The sequence below is a fragment of the Colius striatus genome, chromosome 3, assembly GCF_028858725.1.
Source record: "Colius striatus isolate bColStr4 chromosome 3, bColStr4.1.hap1, whole genome shotgun sequence".
Classification (NCBI taxonomy): domain Eukaryota; kingdom Metazoa; phylum Chordata; class Aves; order Coliiformes; family Coliidae; genus Colius; species Colius striatus.
Window position 1 is genome coordinate 52,471,017 of NC_084761.1, and position 25,226 is coordinate 52,496,242.

At 39.1% G+C, this 25,226-nt stretch overlaps 1 protein-coding gene across 1 annotated transcript in view; it reads left to right on the top strand.

Annotated features, from left to right (window-relative positions):
• The first annotated feature begins 23,279 nt into the window (after nucleotides 1-23,279).
• Nucleotides 23,280-25,226, top strand: part of TRIM2 (tripartite motif containing 2) — an 88,847-nt gene continuing 86,900 nt past the window's right edge. The window contains exon 1 of the mRNA XM_061993003.1: nucleotides 23,280-23,380. The gene's annotated coding sequence lies outside the window, so the exon portion shown is untranslated. The remainder of the gene's footprint in view (nucleotides 23,381-25,226) is intronic.

Sequence of the window (25,226 nt, forward strand, 5' to 3'; positions counted from 1 at the left end):
TTTAACTCCATTGACAACGAACTCTTTGGACTCGACCATCTAACCAGTTTTTCACCCAGGAAGGTGTATGCCCATCCAGGCCAAGAACAGCCAATTTCTCTAAGAGAATGCTATTACTTACAAAATGGGATGGACGAGATCAAAGGAAATCAATAGTGAGGAAACGTAAAACATGTTCATATGTAGTAAATATGAGCATAGAAGAGAGAAAGCCTGAGAGGAAAAAGAGAGAGCAAGAAAGAGTATGAAAAAGGTCTTGCTGAGCTGACAGAAGAATGCTCATGGAGGAGAAAAATGCAGAACTACAAAGAATTTACTATTATGACAAGCCTGACGCAAAACACAAGAGAAGTGAAGCTCTTCAGAAGAAGGAAAAAGTAGGTTTTCAAACAGGATACAAACTTCACATTTAGAATTCATTTGAAGTCTTACCCTATTGAAAATTGGTTGATTGGTTATGCTAAAACATTTCCCTTTTTTTTTTCCTTGGGTAAAGAAATCACCGAGAAGTTTAAAGTACTCTGTTTAATGGCTTTTTGTACAAAAGGTCTCATGTTTTTATGACCACCACTGGATGGTGTGGTGAATGACCCAGAGAACCTGCCACCTAAGGACTTTTAAGTTGTAGCAGATTTAGCTTCCTCAATATAGGTACACCTGCAACCTGATGCAGAGATGCCCCAGCTGGCTAAAGGCAGGCTGAATGTAGTTACTGTTACACTGTGGTTGAAGCAGCACAAGCCTCAGTGTGGCCTGCATGTGTCTGAGCAACATTTGAGAGCTGAAACCTATGCTGCTCTCATTGCTCTTCTTTCACCTGTTCATCTCATCAGTGGCAGTCAAGTACAGGACTGTAGGGCAGATGTGTCAGGATTAAACTTCATAGATGAAAGAATGATACCAACATTGATAAAAATGCACTAATCAGCATATTTAATATTCTGTGTAGTTGCTTCTGCTTTTCTGACACAGCTTTGTGTCTCACTAGTCCTGGCTACTACTAGGAAACCAGGTGCCAAAAGAGAACAACCTATTAGCAGGGCTGACTACTGAGGGAAACCTGAGCTGCTGAAAGCCTCCATTCACTTTAAGGGGAAAACGTATAGGCAGTCTAATTTTTGCAGGCAGGAGCAAGAATACAGTTAGGCAATCACCTTATCGTCCAGCACAGTGAAGGTCATGAAAAGGATATTTTTGGAAATAGTTGCCCCTGTCTCTAGCTGAAGAATGACATTTCTTGTAGAAGAGGAATTGCTTTATTCAGCTAAGTTTTCTTTGAGGACAAAAGATTAATCTTCAGGTAGCTCAAACCTCTTAGCATAATTGATTCTAAAAATATCTGTTCATAACAAGACTTGGAATACAACTTAATATTGCTTCAAATAAAAGGGGTAAAGCTTCAGCCTAGAGCTTCATGAATACAGTAAGTGGTGGGCATTTGTTTTACCTTTTTAAAGGAACTTTTTCTTAAAGAACCTTATCCTAAACTCTGTAATGCATCTGATTTATGTAAAGCAGCTTATACATGAGCTAATAGAGAACCTGAGCTGTTTTTCTGAGGTTTTTATTTCATCAAGATGTGTTAATTCTCATATTTTCACTCAAAACATTTATCTGTGTTCTTGAAAGTAGAAAACCATCACCTTGTATCTTCTTACCTTATAAAGGTTTACAAATTTTTGGTTTTAAAGCAGAGATTAAGCAAAGAAAATGAAAGGATGAGAAAGAACACCAGAAGTTATTAGATGGCTGAAAGAATATATATATCTCCAGGATGACAAAGAATGCAGACAAAATAAAATCTGTCAGCTGAAATTAGTAACTTTTTTAGGCCTAAAAGGGAGGAGTACAACAAAAGCAACTTTTATTTGGTTTAGGTCTTTGGGAAATTTTATTAGTAGCTTTAAGGGTCGTTGCTACAAGTTCAACCAAGTTAGACAAAGTGTTAGTTATTCCTCTTTCTAACAGCCCATATTTGATGACACGTTGAAGTACTGTCCTTGTAATAACCCCCTTCTGTTTTATTCTTGTATTTCTACACAGTATCTCTTTAACGTATTGTCATGCCAACATATGCCTTTTTTTACTGAGAAGTTTTTCCACGTACAAATTATTCTTGCTACTTTTGTTGAGCAAACAAGGCATGTGGTATAACTTATTTAATTTACTTGTGTTTATGCTTGCTCTGAAGGAGAAACATCTTTGAGAGCTATGGAGTTTGACTCTACCACTGACTTTCTGTGTGACTGTGGTCTTGGAGACACAGGACTATGTATTCAAAAGTGTTCTTCAGATCTGGATATTTAGCTTGAAGTGTTAATCTTCAAGCTCTGGTAACATAATCAGAAATGCTAAATATCTGCTGTGATGACAGAATTGTTAAGGGGAACACCACTATCTCTAATACTCAGTCTTTTCAGTAGCTTAATCCTGGAACAAAATCATTAGGCACTCCAAGAGGAAGCCATTTTGGACACACACACACACACACAAAGTCTAATTTCTCTAGTGCCTCACTTGCCTTCAGCCACTTCTTATCAGCTACCCTTGCAAACACTTTTAAAATGGGTGAATGAAAGTCTGTGAATAGGTGCTTTGTCTTGAGCCTGATGGTAGCTTCAATGCACACTCTTACAGAGGCCCATGATCAGTAACCTTACCCAAAGCTTTTCTGGAGCCAGACACTCACTCTGCTATGAATGGCATAGACATTTTAAATAAGGGGACTACTCACATGCCTTTTTATTTCTGTACCAGTCATCTCACTAGACTGGGAACAGAGAGCTCTTATCTCTTCAGCTGGACTAAAAGTAGCAAGCTCCATTTTATGCCAACATGAATTAGGATTTGTACCCCGATCATCCTATGCTGTTATTTCTCTCTAGTTCTGGTAAATCTGGTTCCCTCTCAATACTTTGAAGGTCTAGAGACCCTTAGCAGATTGAGCTAGATCAGCTGTGCCAGATACATCAAGCACTCCGTGTTCAGGTCCTGTCTGTGCCTGCCTTTTTGAGAGCATGTTACACATCATTATGCTTAACTCTTGATACTTATTCTGATGTGTTTTTAGGACTTCTCTTGTCCTCTGTGAGATTATTGTGTATTCTGAATTTATAGATACAGAAGAGCTTGCAATGTGAGGAGAGATGGATCATGAACATCCTCCTTTGTTTATTTAAACTCATGTTAGTCACGCCTGATATTATGTTCCATAGCTTAAGTATGTCAGCTAAAACTCCTGAGCCCTGAGCTTCTTACAGTTTTCCTGATAAGCTTTGGATAGTTTCAGTATCTACAATGCCTGTTGTGGCAGTGGAGTGCTTCCAAAAAAAAAACCCATTAAATGGTTTCCATATAGCCAGGTCCTAGTAATTGAAGTTTCCTTTTAGATTAGGAACAAGAAGTTAAAATATGTGTAGTTTCACTAGGTGGGAAGCCTGCAGAAGCTCTGCACTACTGAAGTTCATATGCTCTAATAGCTTCCTTGGAAGGCAAGCAATGGGAATCTGGACATTTGCAGTAAGCCAAACTGGAGATATCTAAAGACATAAATTATGTTCCTCACATCTGTGGGGAATATGGGTGCAACCTCCAGATTGCATATTATCTGAAGGTAGAAGAAAAACTCATTTCTCAATATTTTTCCTCTGGGCCATTAGCATGGATCTGTTGCCATCTTTTTGCTACTGTTGCTGTAGAAAATAACAGTTAAGTCTGTCAAGACAGGGGAAAAGGGGACCCTTGTAAATATGGTAACAAATCATTATATTTCAACATTTTTTAAGACCATGGTGGTTCTGCTTTTTGCCAGTCTTTCGTATTTGTACAATAGTGGAGTGGTCATGGAGATGTTTGCAAATCCCAAAAGATTACTGATGGAAATCCATTCTCCATTGTTTGCTATTGATTATTTTCCATTACAACTTCAGCCACCCAGTCAGCAAAAAAAGCAATGGATGAAGAGCATAAATGTAACTTGGTCGATAGCTAATATGCTCATGAAGAGCCAGTTTCTGTAAAATGGGCCGTGAAGATATTTGGCAAAAAGCACACAGGGACAAAATGTGTTCCTTGACAGTGAGAAATATTTGTGAATGATTGTGAATTAGAGAAGATCAAAATTAGTGTCAGCTGGCAAATAGTATTCATCCAGCTCCAACACTGGCACTTAAAATCTCAAAGAAGCTAAATCCCTGGAAGTGTAGAAAATAGCCTGCCTGTAGAGGACATTTCTGATCTAAAGATAATGCACCATTTTAGTCAAATTTGTATAAACATGCTGAGAAATTCAGTCCAACCAACATCAAAAAATACAAAGTCTCATTTTTTGTTGCTGTGCAACTTGTCCATTTGCATATAAATGTCTATCACTATAAAGACAGGAACATCAAAGTAAAGCTCATTATTACCTAAAGAAATGTACAGGGAAAAAATTAAAGCTACTTTTTTTTTTTCAATATGTTTACAAGAAGGTGCTTCATGTCAGTTTGATGTTGAATCACTGTAGTGTTGTTTCAGCAATGAAATATTACAAAGTGATAAAAGCAAGCCTGTTTTTTTTTTTTACTAACAAAATAGTTACTTGCAAATTAAAGATCAACTACAGTATTGCAAAAGGAAAAGTCATGTGCAGGAGGAGGCATAAAATGAAATCTCTAATAGACCACTTTGGAGCTCTTCAGATATCTGCAATCAAGGAGCTGAAGTAATGTGTAAGAAATCACACAGACCCTCTGTAGTAAGGTGATTCTCACCATAATGATAAACAACTTGATCCAAAGGGACAAGCAGGCATCCCTTTGTGGGTTGAAACCGTAGTGCCTATATTGATTACTGAACAGAAAACAACTTTTTGTGATGTTATCACACAGGTATTTTACAGAGACTATGAAGGTGATGCCTAAATAAGATCTAATAAATACACAGACCTTGGGAACTATGTGCTTTTCCCATACTAGATGTTCAGCACTGCTTAAACCCGGTATAAAAATCTGCATACCACAGACAGGGCTGTTCTGTTTCTTCTCTGAATGTTTAATTGCTTGACTAAGTTAATTGTACACAAGCACAGCGTGATGTTCCTTAGCTGCTTCCTTTCAAGCTGAGGGAAAACACTTAACAAAGGACAAAAAGACTGATTTGCAACAGATCAGTCAAAGCAAATCCCATTTTAATTGCAAAATGCAGAGGTATTTCTTCTTATTCAGTCATCTTGCCTGCCAAATTTCTGCCTTCTCTCTTCAGCCATTTCAGCACAAGTCGTTTTTACATTTTTATGTGTGTGAAAAGAAATTTAAATATATAGGTTTATTTTCATACTGCAAAGTTACTGAACTGATTTTACTTAGATTTAATGTTCATCTTTTTAAAGACTATCTGGAAATTGCCAACTCGAAATGTGAGTTTCAAGTTCTTCATACCTGATCCTCTGATATTATCAGGAGATAAGGAGAGATGAAAGGAACTTTCAACAGAATGTTTATTCATTTTGCATTTCAGTTAATTAAATTGTTACCTTTGAATGCTAGTTACTTACAAAAAAGACTCTTTCCATAAGGACTCTGCTACGTTTTTGAACATACAGGCTGTTGTCCTAGGATAGTATCTGTCACCTTCTAGTGTCTCACTTGTCTTTGTTTATGTGAAGCTGCCTTACCCTCACTTGTGCTAGTGTAACTGACTTCTAACTTAGATCTGTGAAATTCAACAAGGGCAAGTGTAGAGTGTTGCATCTAGGAAAGAATAACCCCATGTCTGAGTACAGGTTAGGTAATGAACTCTTAGAGAGTAGCATGGGGAAAGGGACCTGGGGGTCCTGGTGGACAGGAGGGTGATCATGAGCCAGCAATGTGCCTTTGTGGCCAAGAAGGCCAATGGCATACTGGGGTGTATTAGAAGGGCTGTAGTTAGTAGGTGGAGAGAGATTCTCTACTCTGCCCTTGTGAGACTACATCTCAAATATTGTGTCCAGTTCAGGGCCCCTCAGTTCAAGAAGGACAGGGAGCTGCTGGAGAGAGTTCAGCACAGAGCCACAAAGATGATGAAGGGAGTGGAGCATCTCCCTTAGGATGAAAGGCTGAGGGAACTGGGATTCTTTAGCTTGGAGAAGACTGGGGGGTGATATGCAAAGAGTGGGTGTCAGGAGGATGGAGCCAGGCTGTTCTCAGTGATGTCCAATGATAGGACAAGGGGCAGTGAGTATAAGCTGAAACATAAGAGGTTCCAAAGAAATACAAGAAAGAATTTATTCACCATGAGGGTGATGGAGCACTGGAACGGGCTGCCCAGGTGGATTGTTGAGTCTCCTTCTCTGGGGACATTCAAAACCCACCTGGATGAGTTCCTGTGTGACCTACTCTAGGTGGTCCTGCCGTGGCAGAGGGGTTGGACTACATGATCTTTCGACGACCCTTCCAGCCCTTAAGATTCTGTGAAATGGTCCATTTAAAAATGAAGTAAAATACATTCACATTTCAGTAGGACCATCCCATTTTTCAAGTTTGTCTTGGAGAACAGTCACATGAGATGTTGGATTGTGCAGGGTTTTAGCTTCTGCCAAGGAGTTGTGGCTGTGAGGAGTGGAGCTAGGAACAGTGCTAGGATTGAAACTAGGCAGTGTATATTCAGTTGAAGTAACAACAAAAAGAACTACAATCTGGAAGTACAGATTCTTTTTAGAATTAATAGAGAAGTATTCTTGCAGTTTCTGCAGACTCCTCTATGGGTGTGCCCTCCTAGTACAATGAAGGAGCTACTCCCTGTCTTGGGTACTTCCAAGTCCCAGTTTTGTTAGAAGTGTATTTTGCATGCCCTACATGTTTTGAAAGAGTTAAACAGGTTATGTCTGAACTTGAAAGAAAGGATACCTAAATAGATGGGGTTTATTCTTGTAGCATCTAATCCAAAGACCTTTTAAGGGTAGTAGAAAGGCACGACTGACTTCAGTGAACATTGAATCCAGCCCTAAACCACTAACTCCTCTCCAGCGATTCAGTCACTGAAAAACTCTAATCAAGTGGATAGAAATGCTTTTGCAAAGGATTCCAACCATCATATGGTTCCTTATCCTAGGTCCCTCAGAGGCATCACTTCCTTTTATCTCTTTGCCTAGCTTTGCAGTAGCCTGAAGCACCATAAAATCCCCCAACCCTATGTCCTTTGTTGTATATAACTATTCTTTGATAAACTGCCTGGAACAGGCATATTTCGGTTAGCATTTAAGTCTATCTAACTAGGAATGTTTTGTGGTTCTTTTGTTGCTGCTGTTCTTGTTTTGTGTGGGAGGATGATACATTTTGTTGATTTAAGATGTTTCTGCGATTCTAGAGACATTTTAGTAGTGCATTTGGTGTTTGAAAACAGCTGGATACTTTCATCTCTAAACTTGCCAAATGGGATTTATTCCACAAACTCTTGGCATTTTCCAGAACATGCTGCCAACCCTGACGGGTTTTTTTTTAATAACTCTGTAGCTTTTTTTTTCTTGTGCTATCGATCTTCTCATTTTCCATGTATTTTTGGTATAGAGCAAAAGCTTGAAAACATATGCATAAGCAGGCACAGCATTTCAAAAAGAAGCCTGAGTTTTTGAAGAAAAATGGGGTGAGAGACAAAGATGTATAAGAACATAGACCTGCCAGGCATTTAGGATCAAATGTAGATCATTGGTTTCATGCTGTGGCATGTAGAGAAATGTCAGAATTCCCTTGTAGTTGAGCACATGGAAATTTTTTCTGTGAAAATGAAAAATCCCAAAACATTGCATTACCCATGCAGTTAACAGTGCCATTTTATGGATCAGTGTTCTCTGCAAATGGGTTTTATGTTCTTTGGTCTTTTCAGTAGGAGTCCAATTCAGATTTCCTAGTGAAACAGGAAGGAATCCATGTTATGAACATTTGGGATATCACTACAAATATATATGTTGAGTACTGTAAATGGAGAGTCCAAAATTGTTAGAAAAGATTTCTCTAATGAAACATGATACAGAGTACTTACATAAATACAACTCATTAATCCCATAATGTATAACCTTTCTAACTTTTGTTTTTCCATTTGTCTGCATGCTTGTGTTGTATTGAAAATCTTATAAAGTAACAGTGTTGAAAAGCAAGTTAATAATGCAACCCAAAGAGGGGAGTCATGGAAAACTGCCACCTGAATTCCAATCTTATCATAAATTGGACACATGGTTGATGACTACTTTGTCAGAGGGAGAAGTATCTTCTTGTTGCTAGGCAAGGAATGGGAACATTTAGTACTAGGGGATGTTCAAAACATTTCTGATGCAGTTTAGGAATACACGTGTATCAGGTTCATTCTCAGTGCTGCCTGGCCCAGGTGGAGTACTATGGCATGAATCATTGAACAGCTCTGAGTGATAACCGAGGTCCTGGCATTCTCCCCATGGGTCTCTTGGGTGCTGGGTTATTTCCAGCTGATGTTAATCAGTGGGGATGACATTTCCTCCACAGTGATGCTCTGCACTGCTGGCTTCCCAGCCAAGCAGAACAACTTAGAGAAACGAGGTCTTCCTTCTTTTTCTTTATTCTATCTGATTACCTGTGGTGGTGAACTGACACCTTGAAAATTGATCCAATCCCATGTCTTAATGATTATCCACACTCATCAGAGCAGAATGTTTTATTTATGACCAGCTAACCTAAAATCGCCTGTGAGATAAAAGTGGAAAGATTATTCACATAAGCCAACCAAATGTAGACAGCAAGTTTAGTAGGTACAGAGGAAAGCCCGAAGAAGTAAAGCAAGTCTTTATATCTACCTGTATTTTAATGCATCTTCAGCTAACAAGCTGTTAGAATACTGCCGTGCTTTATGACTGGAATACAGTTCTTGGACAAAACCCACTGCTTTGGATTTAAATGTCACTGAAAACACCCTCTGTTTAGGGATTACTTGTATTGATAACTGACCAAAGTTTTCTTGGAATTCTGTTCAGATCCAAGCATTCTCTCTCTTTCTCTTTGTATTTTCCTGTACTTCATCATTTTCTTAGAGGTCAGTTTGAATATTCTCGGACAGGGCACGTAACAGTTCACCTTACTGTAGAGATGCTGATGTATTTCAGATGTCAGCTAGTCAGAACCAACTCCCTTCCTGATGGCATACCACCTGGTTTCTAAACTGGACTGCAAACAAATCATTAGCCTACCTGCTTGAGCAGGAGGGTTGGACTAGATGATCTTTAGAGGTCCCTTCCAACCCCTACCATTCTGTGATTATATGATTCTGTGATTCTGTAATTAGTTCATTGCTAGATAAACATTCTTTCAGCTGACTGATGTTGTTCAAACCTCAGTACCTAGGTCTTCACAAAGCCGTGTCCCTACAAACCAACACTAATATGGGGTACAGGTATGTAAAAGAGATTAGAAGTTATGTACATTACCACTTCTTGAGTGTCATCATACCAATACCCATTATCTTTGGTGAGATACTGGATGTAAGATAAAGAGTTTCCAGGACATAAGAGACAGAATGACAAGGTATTTTCTGAAACAACGGACAAAAAGAAATTGAAAAGATTTACTGTTGCAATCAATTTTTTAGATGCGATAAGCAACCGCAGGAACATTGTTAGCAGTGACAGAAAAAATGGTTTTCTTGTTCTGTTTAAATATACCCAGTATGAAAACAGATTCTACATAATTTAAGGGAGTTGAGGGCAGGGGAGGATTGCTTTCGTTGCTGCTGAAGAGTAGGGAATGTACAAGCTTTTTTGATCAACTGTGATTTTACTGAGTTAATCAGCAGTAAAGTGTTCTCTCCATCCAGCAGGTATAAAAGTTCTGTCTGTGCACTGTTTTTTCAGTGTAAAGGAGTTAAATAGTGGTATATGATGGTCTGTTCCAGAGAGGACAATGACCAGAAGTCAAAATCGAAGGTGACTGTGAAGGCCCTTGACCACTACTTTATAATAGTTCCACTTAATGACATTACATGTGAGAACAAAAATATTTCTTTCTTTGAATTAGTAGATCTACTCTGTTCTTTATTACCATCTGTAACCTGAGCTACACCAGAGGGACTGAATGTTAGTGGAACTATGCTAGTGAGAGAAGAAAAATAACACCTATCTTGACTTTAGCCTATGTGTATATATATGTACTATTTTCCAATTTTTTTATATATGTACATAGATAAATTAATTGAGAACTACTTAAAAACTCTGCACAGTACAGCATAATTGATAGGGAAAAGAGACTTATGAAAAACTAAGATTTTACCCATTGGTAGATGGGTAAAATTTCCTAAACGTTGTGGATGAAAGCCCAAGTCCACTGAGGCCTATAGCAAGTATCCCATTGACTTCATTGAAATCAAGTTTGTACCCTGGATTTATAAAGTGGTAAAGCACTGCTAAACCACACACACCATAATGCACACACAAAATGACAGTAGTTTCTTCTCAGGGTTTGGCAAAAATGCTATTGTAAGATCATTGGTATTAAACTAGTGTTTCTGTTGTCAGATAACCAGCAGAACCTTTGTTGCTATGCAGAGTAATGTTATTAAACACTCTGCTCCCAAACTGTTTTTTATGTCAAATAGACAGTGTACATTTTTACGTGTTACTTTAGGTTTTAAATGTATTTGCCTATTTTCAGTGCTTTGGAATTTGCCTTTATAAATACATGAGATTCATCTGCAATTGCCTAAAAATGTCAGTATTGTATTTTACCATGGTTTCAAACTATCACAATTTTGTGTATGAGCAGAATGTAGAATAATCAACCTCTGAATATCTCTGTTATGAGCTTCTCCAGTGTGTTTCTGACTTGTTGCAGAAGAACTTTGTCTAGGCATAGAAGTGCAAGAATTTTCGGTGCTAAGACTTCCCATAAGGACAGTTAACTGTAGTTCTGTATGACACCTCCCTAGGAAGTGAAATAATTTAGTATAGATCACTGCATGTTTCAGCAAGTGATACTGTCCATCACTTCTGAATTGATCTAGATATAAACTAATCATTGAAAGGAAAAGAGTCTATAACTAATACCAACACAAATCTCTACTGATCTGCCCAAGAACTGAGCACTACTGTAGTCATACAGACTAGAAGTTCCCAGAGGAAATATGGAGCTGTAATAGTGGAGCTGCTCCCAAATAGTTGACTAGGATATGTAAAATAGATGTAGATGCACTGGCTGGTGCGTTTACGGCTGTTATGGTTTTTTTTTTTTCTTGGGTACACTCTGATTGCCAAAAATTATGGGTCCTATTATGGATAATTTCAAACCAAATTGCTTTTTGTAAAGGTCTCAGCTCTTAGACTACACTGTTCATGTTGTGTCCCAATATTTAAATGATTTTTTTATGTTTCATTCACTGAATTAAAGAAGATTACTTCCTGCAGTGACTTCATCTAGAAATACAACTCTCTAAAGGTGTAGTTCTCCTTACAGTCAAAAGATGGTAGTACAATTTCTGTTCCAAGCGATCCAGCAACACAATGCAATAGCTGTGCATCCATTGTTTGCATTTGTAGGGAGGGATATAGCACCAAAAGAAGGGCAAGAATCCATAGATGAGATCACAACAGCCAGTAGTTTGTCAGGCAATGGCTAGGACCATGATCTTCTCTGGTAGTAATTCTGAGTGTGGCCATGATGGCCAGGTTGAATGGGTTCTAGCACAGCTATCAAGCCAGCTGGTGCCAGGATGGACATCTTTAAAGAAGATCTTAATGAAAGGCTTAGGGGGTTGAGAGAGCATGGAATGAAAATGTCCTTCTCACCATCTCTAATGTTTGGGGGTTTTTTTTAAGTCTCTAAGGGAAAAGATGTAATTAAAGCAGCAAGTTTAATTAGGCCTAACTATTGATTAGTATAGCGTTAATTTTGGAAGTATTTTAGAGTGTGTTGCAAGTAGTTCATATCAAGCAAATAGTGCTTCTGTGGAAAAGAGTACTAGAGTTTCCGTAATTTAAAAACAAAAGAAGTCACCATATACTAACTGCCCAAACAGAGATTTAAGACAGACTGTTTGTTCCCTGAGAAATGTGAGCTCTTCCCATCAGATTTTATTTTCTAGGAATAAAAAGCAAATAAGATGCTGATGCTAAAGAAAAGGATCTATTTATTTGCTTTTTTCACTGCTCAACAGTGGGATTTCAATTCCATTTTGTCTATAATGAATCCTATTAGAGCAGTTGTTTGCTTGGGCATACTGCTGATTGTAGCAGAACCTAGAAAGTTTATTTTACACATGGGATATGTGATGTTCTTCAGCAAAGCAGAATCATGTAGTATGTAATATTCCTAGCACATAAAGAAGCCTATTTCTTGGGTAGGTATGAAAGCATTATGCTGCAAAACCAAGGGTTTTGTTTTCTATTCCCTGATTTCAGGCTCTGCCTGACAGCAAAGGGAAGTTTGCAACTCCTAGAGTCAAAATGTTAGTTCCGTGTACTTGGATTATCTGACATATGTCTAAAATTGCTGCATTATCTAGGGAACATGATGGTAAGAGCAGACTCTCACCTTTGGTTCCTTCCCACTAAGACAGCGATCTTTTCTAGAAATCAAAGGACTTCTGCAAAGCTGAAGGAGAGAAAAGATACTGCTAACATACATCATTGCAGCTCTTTCCTCCCTCCACCAATTTTCATCTTATTTCACAGTGATTTCTGCAGTATTTTCTCAGGCATGGCATAGTGTGTGGTTCCTAAATTATACATAATCTCCTCAAATAGCTCATTTGGACTGGAGTACTGGAAAAGATTGCTAACAAGGGTTTTGAATAAGTGCTTTCATCATTTCCATTCCACTTGGAACACACAGACGCCCAGAAAGTTACTCAATTCATTTTAAATTGGAGGTAAAGCCAGAAAGAAGTCTAACTAGCTGAATGTGTTAGTCACATTGGAATATAATTCTCCTGGTGGATAATTTTGGTTTATGTATTTGAACTTGTTTCCTTGTATTTAACAAACATAAAGACAGTCCAAGTAAGTAGTGTTGTTTGTGGAAAGTTCCCTCTGGACGTCCCTGGAGTGTGGAGGCATCCATTTCAGTTCAGAACTTCTAGGACACAAATGGTGTCACAGCAGGTGACAAAATGTCTCCTTGCTGACTTGATGAAGCAGGAAAGCTAAAGGTAATTATTTTCTTTTTTCAGCTCCCTGGTTTAAATGGAGGCTACGAATGCTGGTAGTGGTGATGTTGTCGAGGTATAGCAGGAAGAGTAGGAAAGGTGGACAAGGCAAGGACCAAATTGTGACTCCAGCTGCTTATTTGTTTTCCACATAAACCTATATTTGACTTGGCGAGGTATTCCTTTTATAGATAGATCTTCCCATGTATATATCAACACCTCAGTTCCACCTGCTATCTCTTACCTGCTCTCCTATACAAACTGTAAGCAAGTCAAACAGTTTTATTTAATAATAGAGGTAAACTCCTGAAAATAGGACACTGCATTTATTGTCTTCAAGAGGCTTGTCCAGATCTGGTTTAAATCACTGATGGCTGTTAAAGGCAGAAACTGCAGCACTGAAAAAGGGTCTTCCATGTGACTCTAAGTCCATGAGACAGCTAAGAAGTTGTGATACGCCTCTGGGATGCAATGCTCACTGGGCATAAGATAAATTCAACAGCACTTTTTGTCTCTTCCAAACTTATGTGAATATCTCGAGTCCAGACCTTAAAAAATAAATATGGCAACTTGGATAATTTTCTGTCTGAATTAGAAATCCTCTGTTCTACAAAAGTTTGCAGAATTGTTTCCCGCTTTTCAATTATAATGTTAATGGTTAGGTATCTGAATTTCCTGCCTTGCTGGATAAAGACTTGAGGCACAGAGGAGGCTTTCACCTTTCATTTCTATGCTGCTAGAACTCTATAATTTCAGATCATTAATGACAAATTTTACTCTTCTGTTTGTCATTATCTTAATCCTGTAGCTGTATAGACACAGCACAGCTTTTTTCTGCTCTTTCATTCTGCACCTACAAATCAGATCAAGGTTGCTGACTAACATTGTTTTTTTGATGTTCTGGGGGTTTTAAAAATGTTTAAATTTCAGTTTAAAAGCATTTGACTTAATAGGCATTCTATTTGGATAGAATAGGTACAGAAAGAGTCAATTAACACAATGTTAAGTAGCAACACTTCAGATAGGATCGTAGCAACACTTCAGATAGGATCGATTTATTTGGTCTGGTGATGTAAGAGAAAATCTGGAAGCATTTGGAGTATTTTGGATTTAAAAGGGAAAGGTTATCGTGCAGTCTTTGTGATTAGAAACATGCTATAGAGCAAGGAAAATCATCAGGTTACAAGTAGACGGTAGGAACTAGGAGGCTGTTTTAAGTCCAAGACAACCTTGTCACTAGCACAGTCAACTCAGAGTTCTTGTCATTCTGATAAAATAATACTTGACCCAGTAAATGAGGAACCAGTCTCAAATATTTCTTGAAAAAAAGTCTTAAATGAAGAGAGCTGTGGACCTTACATTAGGAAAAAAGGCAAGACACCCTGACTGGGAGGGACCGTTGAATTTCTGCTTCGGCCTTTTGCAAGTATCTTGATTTTCGTCTACATCACTTAGCCGTCTTAGGAATAGACAGTCTTATATTTAGCTATTCACAGGGTTTATTTGAGGTGAAGCACCTTGTTTAGGGATGATGCTTTGCATTTTACGTCGTCATAACATGTAATTTCACAGAATAGCCTATGTTCCACTCTCTACACAGTTGAACATCATCTCTGCTTCTTACCCTAGGGAGTGACTAGTTCATTGGCCATGTCATGCAATCATATCACAAAAAGCCTGGGGACTGTCAGTGTTTAATCTGCCCTTAATGAAGCCTGCCAGATCAGTTTACGCTATTTGTCACTATTTTCTGGCTTGGCTGCCAGAGCCTTGGCAATGGTTTCTGCTTCTAAAACAAAGAAAGAAATAGGCAGACCTGCAGTTGGGAGCTTTAACTGAAATTGAAATCCATGAGACTCCCAGGCAGAAATCCACCTTTGATCTGTTTCCTGTGTGTGTCCAGGCTAGATGAAATCAGATTAGTTTTAATCCCCATAATGCCTATTTCCTTGGCTGAACTCAGGCAAGATCTGTGTAGGGACTAAGGCTAGATGTAGGTCCTGCCCACTCTCTGGGGAGGACTTGAGTTCAGGAACCTTCTATCTAGGAGAGTCACAGTGAGATCCAGCCTTGTGCATAGCACTAGGGCTTATTAAAGTGTCCGTGCAGAGCCAGATTGTCTGTTTCTGCTCTGAACTGCCCAGCATTTCTGCTTTATGAATCAGCATGCAGATCCCTGCCAGCTCAGGTGGCCCTGTTCCCACATTGTAGACATGGCTTTAAGTACCTAATGACCACCCTAAACACGCCGGGCGTAAATGTAGATCTTTGAAACCTGCAACGTAACCCATATGTCTGGAGATGTTGCACAGCAGCAAGAGGTGAGCAACTAGGCATCTCCTTCATACCTAGACACGGCAGTACCATCACAGAAGACACTCTGCTTGTTCTCTCTGAAGCAGTTAGTCTGGCAGAGCTCAGAAAGCACTTGTTGAACTGCAGCATCAGGGACACAGAAACCTGACTCTACTAATGAACAGACAATTGCTGAAGTAAAGACTGAACTTTCAAGGTTAGTGCCTTAAACGACAGCCTGGCTACTAGGCTACATAGTGGTCTTTGTTCTCTCCTCACTTCCTTTATTAGTTATATCAGGACAACAGCTTCAGAGGGATTCCTACCTTAATTAATCTGATATTTGATAAAAGATATTAAATAAGGAAATGTTGGTTAAACTTTCATTTGCCTGCTAGTAGATTTGAATTCCAATATGTCATCTCTTCAGTACTGTAATTGCCTTTCACCTCTTCATCTGTCAGCTTTTGTGAGAAAGGAAGTTAAGAGAATGGGTATGTATGAATGGATTCCAGTTGGAGATGGGCATTTTCCTGCAGACCAGAGGAGTGTACCAGCTTCATGGTGAGAGTTTTCCACGTTAGCATTTTGCAGTAGCTAAGAGGCAGCTCGGTGCTAATGTGCTGGCTTTTGTGGTGTCATTCCTGTGGATTGCTTAAGCACAGAACTCTTGGCAGGCAGATCTGCAGACTGCAAGGCACCTTGTGGTTAGAAGCTGACACCCCTGCCTGTGCCTCTCTGTGAATCTGTCTCTCCCTTTATTTACTGCTAAGACTTTTTTTTTTTTCTCATCTGAAGCATGTCAATTCAAGTAGATAGAAAGAAGGACCTTTTCTGTATAGTAGGATCGTGGGAGGAAAGAGATTGTGGTTTCAAGAGCAGTATAAATCTGAGGAGCAATCAATACTCTGGAAATATAAGTCACTTGTCTATATAAAAGCCCAGCACAGAGTTAAGTGAGGTGGTGTGTTAAGTAGAGATTTCTTTTGGAATAAGTAAGGTAGTATTGTACTAAGGGTTTCTATTGACACTTCTCTCTATCCCTAGGCAAAGCCATGTTTAATGTGTTGCTAATACATTTTTTCATAGATTTGATGTAATGACATGGGGAAAGATGTGGGAAACAGATAATAAATACTGCTGGAATGGGTGGATGCCATTTAAAATAACCACTGGAAGTCTGCCTTTCTCAGCTGTATGGTAAACTGTAGGGTTGCTGTCATGTTCAGTGACATGAGCCAAACAATGTCCAGGTCATAACAGCTCAGCTACTTTTTTCCTGAGTCTGTTCATGGAGAGATCATTATTGCAGATGCTAAGCTGTCAAGAGAAGCTTGGACCCCTGGAGTGAGTTAACTTCCTGCTGGAAGGAAACCAACAGCAAGTTCACAGGTTACAGCTGCATCTCTGTGCCTGAGTCCTGCTGTGAACACAAATCTTTCTTTTGTTAGTCTAACTGCCTTCTCAGCAGTATCTCAGCCAGGTCCCTTAACAGAGATTGGAAATTTGGGTAAGCTGGGATCCCCAGGTAGCTACAGGCAGAGTTTAAGGTAAGAAATGAAAGTAAGGGTTACTGCAAGTGTGCTGGTACTGCTGAGATGCCCCTTTCCCGAGGCTGGTGCCCAAACACCCAGTCCTATGCTTGAGAAAGCTTTAAGTGTCCATGAATTGGATACACACAGGGTATTTACACAGATAAATGCAGAGAGATCCAGGTTCATGCTGCTTCCATGCTGAGCTGGCTGCATGTTTCTTAACTCAGGCCAGAAGCCATGTAACCATGTTGGCTGTCACTGTGCTATGCTTTTCTGTATTGGGAGAGCTGGCACAGCTATGAAAAGGAGTTGAGCCTTCTCATTCTGTAGCAGATATTTACTCTCTTTTTTTCTTTTTTTCTTTTTTAAAAAAAGCTATTAACTTCGTTGCTTTACCTTGGTACAATATTAATTTCTCAATTTGTCCCTGTTGCTGTCTTTGTGCAATATACTCTTTGAAGTTCAAGGTTTTACATCACAAAAATGTCAGAACTACTTGAGTTTAAGTGACAGCTTAGCTCTTTCTAACCTGCTTAGGGAATCTTCTCATTTCAGTGTTTTGCGTTTGAAGATATTGTCTTTCCTAGGACCAGTAAATGCACATTTCATTGGACATTGTCTAATTACTGTGTAATTTTGTATAGAAGATTAATTCAGAAGTGGATTAAGATTTTTTTGGACAGTATTTTCTAATTTTGTGGGGGGTTTTTTGGTGGTGTGTTGTTGGATTTTTTTTAGTTTTAGAAGGCAAAAGATTGTTGGTAACACATTGTTGTTGGTGTGACCACCAGACAGAGCATGAGAGCCCCAGAGTTCAAAAGTACAACATCAGGACTGACTCCTGTGTAATGTCTGCCTATGAATGTGGTATCTAATAAACCTTAAAAGTCGTGTAAGGTGCAGAATATGTCCTGGTGGTGATGAACTTCCTCAAATCCAATTGAAGTTAAGACTACGTACCGAATCTCCTTTGTTTTTCCTTTGTGAAAGGCAGATAAGGTTTAATGCTTCCACATCTTCATAGAACACCTGAGTTTCGCAAAAAGGTATGTGTATGCAGCCTCTGACTGACTACTGCTCTGTGTAATTATCAGAATAAGTCACCTTTATAGGTCAGTTTGGGTATTAAATGCAATTTATGGAGCAATTTAATTTAAAAAGCCAAACTTTTCCTAGTATAGGGAAACCCCTTTGAGAGATTTTTTTATTACAGAATGTCCCATCTTTTGTGGCATTAGCAGGTTTTTTTGAAACCGTGGTCTTGATTCTTGAACACCTGCTTGGAGAAACAACATCCCAGCCAATACCTCACCTTCAAGCAGCATGAGTCTCCTTTGTAAAAATGTCTCCACTACACAAGAAAGGAACAGAAACACTGTGGTGTTGAAGCAATGTTTCCTGTCATCTTTGTCCCACCTGGAGAGCCCCTTTGCACAGCGCAGTGTGGGAGGACTTTGTGTAAGCTTTGGGAAAATATTCTGTAGGTAGGGTGCTGTCTCTTGTCCATCTTCTGAATAGGGGTAAAGAAGAACAGTTCCCATGTATATGAATGTAGTTTACTCTAATAATTGCTGCTAGATTGACAGGTCAGGGGAGATCTCAACCCACTGAGTCACACACAAGTACCTCAGAGGTAGGATTTTACTAAAGTTTCCCCAAGAATATTTTTCAAACTGGTTTTGTGTAAACAAGTAGTTATGCTTTCTTAACCATTTGACTTTTGATTTTTATAACCAATAAAAGGGTTATCTGCCAGAGTGGCTGCAGATAAGGGAGAGAGGGGAGGCATCTACCTACCCATTTCACAGGGGTAAAAAACCACCTGTGACTTTACCACCACTTCATGTCATTCCCAACCCAGGCAGGTCTTCAGCTGCTGACAAGATGGCAAAGCCCCCTTGCCCTGCCCAGCCCCATTACCAGGGCTCTGACCTCCCCACCTCCCTGATACAGCCTGTCAGACCTGTCCTCCCCACCATGGCTGTGGGCAGATTTGTCTCCCCTGAGCTGAGTGGAAGGTCATATAAACAGCAATGTGACTTTTCTGCTTCTGCTCCACTGCCTGCTATGCCTCACTGACTCATGCAACTCCTTTCAGGCACTTCCTCGAGTTTTTGTGTGGCACCATTTCATAATGTAGAGCAAGCACCTTTGAAGCTGATATTTCAGTTTTGAGTGGGGTAGATGGAAGCAGCATTTGGGTTTAGATGATCAAGGGAAGTCCTGGTTGCTGGAAGAATAAACACACAGAAAAAAACACTCCACTCTATAAGATGCAGTATTGATTGTTACATTGAGCCATGATGTCAAGAAAATGCTTCTCTTCCTCCTTGCTTCCCACAAATGCTAAGTAGTAGACCTTGTTTACTGGAATTCACAAATTATTTTGTCTTTGTGAGTGATGCAATGACAGTGCCTGCCTCCTATGTTCTCATTTAATTTGTAACCATTAGGGATTTTTTATCCTACATTTCTAACGCAATTTTTAACTAAGTGTACTTATTGCCCCCCAGACAGACAAGCTCTAATTTTATAATGAGAAAATCAGTGTTAGATTATTTTTTAAAAGAATCTAGGCCATATACATTATGTAAGGTTGCCATAGTAACACTTTCTCTGAGGGGAAAACCGACTGTCCCTAGTTTCCACAGAAACCACTCCCTGCTGAGACAGGTGCCTCCAAGGGAAGCGAAGGGAATATAAATGAGAGAGAGAAAAAGACACACACAGATGTCATATGATCTCTGCGGCATCCCCACACTGTTGCAAATTCAATTGAATGCTCCTGGGTTTATTTTTAGTTTGTTGCTTTTGATTGCGTGACTGGCACCTTCTCTTGTCATGTAAACTCTGGCCACCCTTCCTTCCCATGGAACTGGTTTTGCAACTGGAGGTACGGCAATGCTCCACCTTGGCAGAGAACTGAGTCCATCTGATACTAAAGTCCAGTGCTCTAGGAACCACTGTGCATGGGAGAATTTAAATGGTAATGAGAATTTCCCCCCTTTTTTATTAACTTTTTTTTTTCCTGAAAGAAGTCAGCAAACAGGTATGGAAATCCTTCCTTCCACGGAGGAACCAGAGAGGAACCAGAGAGGAGGGAAGGAAGCAAGCTCAACTAATTTGTCAGTTGATGGTTTTGGGTTTTTGGGGTACAAGAATGTACTGCTAGGAAAAATGTATCCTGAAAGATCAACATCTAAAAAGGAATTAACTCAAGTCCTAGGATTTGTTAACTGGGAAAAAAAAAGTGAATGTACTTTGATGTCACTGAGGCAAGTGACACATAAACATTTCTGAAATCTTTTTGCGCTTTTTTTTTACAAATAGTCTTGATTTGGTTTATTTTATTCTTCAAAGGCAATAAAACTGACATTCATTCAAGGCTTAGTGCAGCCGTAGCTACAGATTAACACACTGGCTACTTCATCTTCATCCCGTCATCTCTGCTGCTTGGGGAAAGCAGGTTGACATGGTTATTAAATCTGGCAGCTGTGTTGTATGCACATGGGAAGCAAGTAGAGCACAGCATACAGAAAATTAGTAGCTTTCAGATAACAGCCTTCTTTTCACTGCTGAGAGGCTTGAAAGGCAGCCTAAAAAGCTCTTTCTCTTCTTTGTAATCACCAGTCGCTGGATCAGTGCGCAAATATCACAAATACAGTTGCAAATGTAAGTATTCCTTGCCTGTGTGGTATTTTCAGATTGCTAATTAGAGTTTCTACCTCAGTGTTCTGCTTGAAAAAGCAGACAGAGGAAAGCTGAAAACATCCTAACAGGGAAGGCTTCTCTGTAGTATTGTCAGTGGAAGAGCTACTGAGGGGAAAGGATACACGACAGCTTTCTGAACAAATAGTTTGCAGTTGTGTTCAGTCATTTTTTGAGACGTCTGCTTGCTACTTTGTCTGTGAGGGGAGAAGCCAAGCAAATGCAGGAGGTAGTTCTAAAGAGATGTTCTTCTGCTTAGGTTAGATACACAGCGAGAAAGATACTTCAGCAGTAGTAGACGGCTTGTGAACACATACGAGAGAAACCTGCCATGGTATTTTTCACCTGGAATATTTTTCTTTAAAAATCCATAAATGCAGACCCGGACTTCTCATTAAGAAACTCGACAGTACCTTTTATTAACAGAAGCGTAAACAAATAGCCGGCATAAGGGGCACCAGTAAGTCTGCATCTGACCCGATAAGAACAATGAACGTAGCACGGTGAGCAATGCATGTTTTTCACCAATCTCTCTCTGTCTGTACATGAAGACGATCTTTATCTGCTGCGTGGCATGAAGGCAGGATAGTAAGGTGGTTGGGAAGCAGCAGAGCTGAAGGTTTCTCAGTGTTGCAATGATACTATAAAAGAAGAGCACTGGTATTTGTTAATGTGGTTTTGGTCTCATTGCACTGAAGAAACAGCATCTTCGCTTTTATTCTCCTTTCTAATTAGAAGTTTCTGTAGTGTCATTGTCCTATTGAGTTTATGGCTATTGAATTCTTACTGTGCTGTCAATGAAATCTGCTTACTGAAAACAGCCTGTGATCAGTACCAAATGTAAATGTCAGATAATTGCACAAGAAATGCAGGCTGTAGCCAGTTTTGTTTGCATTACCACATATCATTTCTTGCTTTATTTATAAGTTTTGTTATTTCTTAGGGACTGTTATGATGCTGTAAGCTTTTTGTGAGCCATGTGAAAATATCATTATTGCAGTTAACAAGTGACTGCCGTTAAGTGACCAGGGAAAGTGCATATGTTGTGCTGTTTGCTGCACATAGAGGACTAAATGTATTCATAGTATAACCCCCCTTGATAATACTGCTGTAACACAGGTATATTTGAGTGATTTGTTGTTCATAAGCTGCTTTTGCAATGGTTCAGCCTCATCTTACAGACATGTATGTAAAAATGTTTGTCTTCGTTGTAGCAAATGAAAGGTGATTTTTGAGCCTCTCTTTCCTTTCTCTTGTCTCCTTTTCCCCTCATGTACAATCAGAAATTCATAGCTTCCCTGAAACTTAGCTGTGAAAGTAGCAATTTTTGATGACAGCTGTGGAGCTAAGGTTCCCAAGGCTGAGTGGCAGACAGCCAACTGCTGAGACAAGTGGTGACCTTTCAGGACAATGTCTCTCACAAAAATGTCAAAATATTAAAATGGCAGACATCAAATGCCATGTGTGCAAGGAAGGGTTGTCAGATGGCAGGCGTTCAGCTGAAGGCAGTTAATCCACTGCTGGCCTGGATTAAACATTGAAAGCCCCTGCATAAGTCTCTCAAATACAGAGAAATTATTCATATGTGTCCTGAATAATTCCAGAAGTTCTTCTGGGAAGATCTGGGACATGGATGGAAAATTTCAGAAGTGCTTTATTTAAAATCTGCTCAGATATCTTCCTGATGGGTCTCCAGAAAATAAGCTTTTTGCCTGTTCTTTTGTACTTTGCATCATATACCAGTTTTCTTCCCAAATCTGTTAACCACAATGTAAATGTGATGAAGCCTAGGCAAAGTTGATAAATGGGCAGCAGGATGCTGAAATTCTGATAGCTTGTGCACTGACTTCTTAGGCATATGCTCACTGAATATTAAACAATCCCCTGCAGTTCTTGGTGCAGCAGCCCTGAGCTGAAATCTCGTTTGCTACTAAATGCCTCGGTGCTTTGTAACTTTCTTTAAAGGCGCTGAAGTGTGAGTATTCCCATGCTCACTGGGTGTGTCACCTTTAGTTCCTGGTAAACAGATCAGTGACACCGTGATTGCCTGCCTTATTGGTTTTTCACTCTGCCACATAAATACTTCTGTGAGCCGTAAAACTGCCTGATGTTTTACCTTGGCCTGTAGGAAAGCCAGTCAGCATATGGGGTTTATCATGGAACTAACCTGTTCACCTGGTGATTGACCTCATTTGAAGAATAAGAAAGGGTACACCAGTGACTGCACCAGAACAATCTTGTCTGGCCAGTTTGCAACTTGCTACAGTTCAAGAGGATTCTCAGTACTCTCCATGCAAAGCACAGGGTGAGCTGCCAAAACAGGTAATCCCTGCAAGGCAGTCAATGGTCTGATTTAATGGTGCCAAATCCATTTTTACTTAACAAGATATTGAAAAGGAACATAGTTCTTTCCAGTATTTCTTTGCTTTTTTTGCTTTTCTTTGAAGACAGGAGTTCTGTGTCACTCCCAAGTTTTCTCTCTTACTACAAGCAAGCAACTTTTTATAACTGTGTTTTGGTATTGTTTACTTCTACTCCTAGAGGAAGTGGGTTCCACCCTCCCTGCCCTTTAAAACTGGGAACACTGCATTCCATGACCACCTTCTCTCTCCTGTAGTCCTAAGAAAGACAAAGTCTTCTTGTTGGTCTTTTATTTCCAGTCAGTATTCTGTGATGACTCCTCCTTTCTCCCAATTCCCTACAAAAATAATTATGAAGCAAATGAGGTAGGTAAGGATAAATTTCCATAAACATGTTACAGAAATCAGTCCTTCCTTCTTCCCTTCCTTTCTCCCTTCCTCCTGTCTTCAAATTTCTCTCTGCTTTGCCACAAGCATTTCTGTGATTTGAGACTTAGGTAAGACTTAAAAATTTGTTTGAAAGAAAAGCATTATGCTAATTTAGTTGGGAAATAAGAAGGTAGCTGAGATACCAATTAATGTAGATTATCATTACACAGACACCTAGACGGAGTTTTGTTCTTCAGACAGCAAATTGCATGCAGGCACAATCTATTTAATCATCCCTGATAATATTAAAGAAAAAATAAAATATGGGTATTTCTGTTTTCTGTGAGCTTTGCAGGAAGAGAAAATATGAGGAAAATGACTGAATATATTCATCACCAGCTGTAATTTTTTAAGAATCCAATTATATGGGGCTTGGTTGTTTCTTAAGAACCTGTACCGTGTCAGATCAGTTCATTAGACTGTCAGTCGTTACATCTGGTGTGAAATTCTGACTTGTACAAATGGCAGTATCATTTTATTCTGCATGTATATTATTATTACTCTTTACTATTTGTGTAGCATCTGAGGAATACTTTTATTGGAAGATCATTGAGCTAAGTGCCACACAGAAACAGAAGGTAATCCTTGTCCTCACATTCCTTACAAACAATTTTTAAAAGAAAGGGAAAAAAGCCTTTTTTATGCAGTTATCACCTTTCTTGTTTGGCTTTTTACCTGAATTCAAAAGACACATGTCAGTTGGATGTTATAACTGAACTGGTCATCAGGATAGCAGTGTTTGCCTAGACAGGAGCAAATAAGAAAATGACATACACTTACTGTGACCTTATTTCAAAGCTATCTTACTAATTCACTTGTAGTATCTCCCTGAGGCTGTTAATGTTTATCTATAAAATTAATTAAGTATATTAATTGAAATTAACTCAACTGACCAAAAAGTGGCTACAATTACAAAATAGTTGTGGGCCACAGATGAAGATTCCCCTTAAAAAGTTTAAGACACTATTGTCAATTTACTGAGTTAATAATGGTCATGGTAAACTTAATTACTAATACTCCTTATTAAGTTTAATGAAGCATGTCTGCCTGCAGTTATTTACAGGATCTTAATTTTTATGTTAATTATTGACATGAAATAGCAGCAGCATGACACATGACCATCAGACAGTAGTTTACTCATCACGGACCATGTACTATGATTTGGCCAGGTGGACAAAGGGGATTGTAATATGAGATGAGAGTCTTCATCTGTATCTTCTATGAGGACCAGTTTTCCCCATCTCTCTGCTCCTTACCCATCTTACAAGTAGATTTTGGGAGGAGTCAAACGTCTGTTAACATCACTTTTTCGGATACTTTTTGTTTGAGTGGTGTGGTGTAGTGTATGCAGCAGTTTTTATATTTATAAACCATATATCTACTATTTAAAATCCGTCAGATCACAGAGTGGTATAACACACACAGTGGTATAATTCTGTTCTGAAGGTAGTCATTTTATTCAGTTTGTACAGTCTTCTGATCATCCTTCATGAGGCAAGGCTATAGCATGTGAATACAAGCTATAACTTAACTGTACCTGATGGAACAGAGCAACATTGCTTAATTATTCCTTCTGGAAATTTATACTGCACAAACCACTATGATTTCTAAGTCTCATTTTTGTTATGAGGTCATAAATCTTGTTGTATATGCAGGAATAAAAATTATAAAGTATTGCAGAAGGCCAGATTGTGATTGGAAAGACACGATAACTTGAAAAATACCTCGAATTGCCCAGGATTGTTTCATTTCAGTTTGACACTATACATTGCAATAATATCAC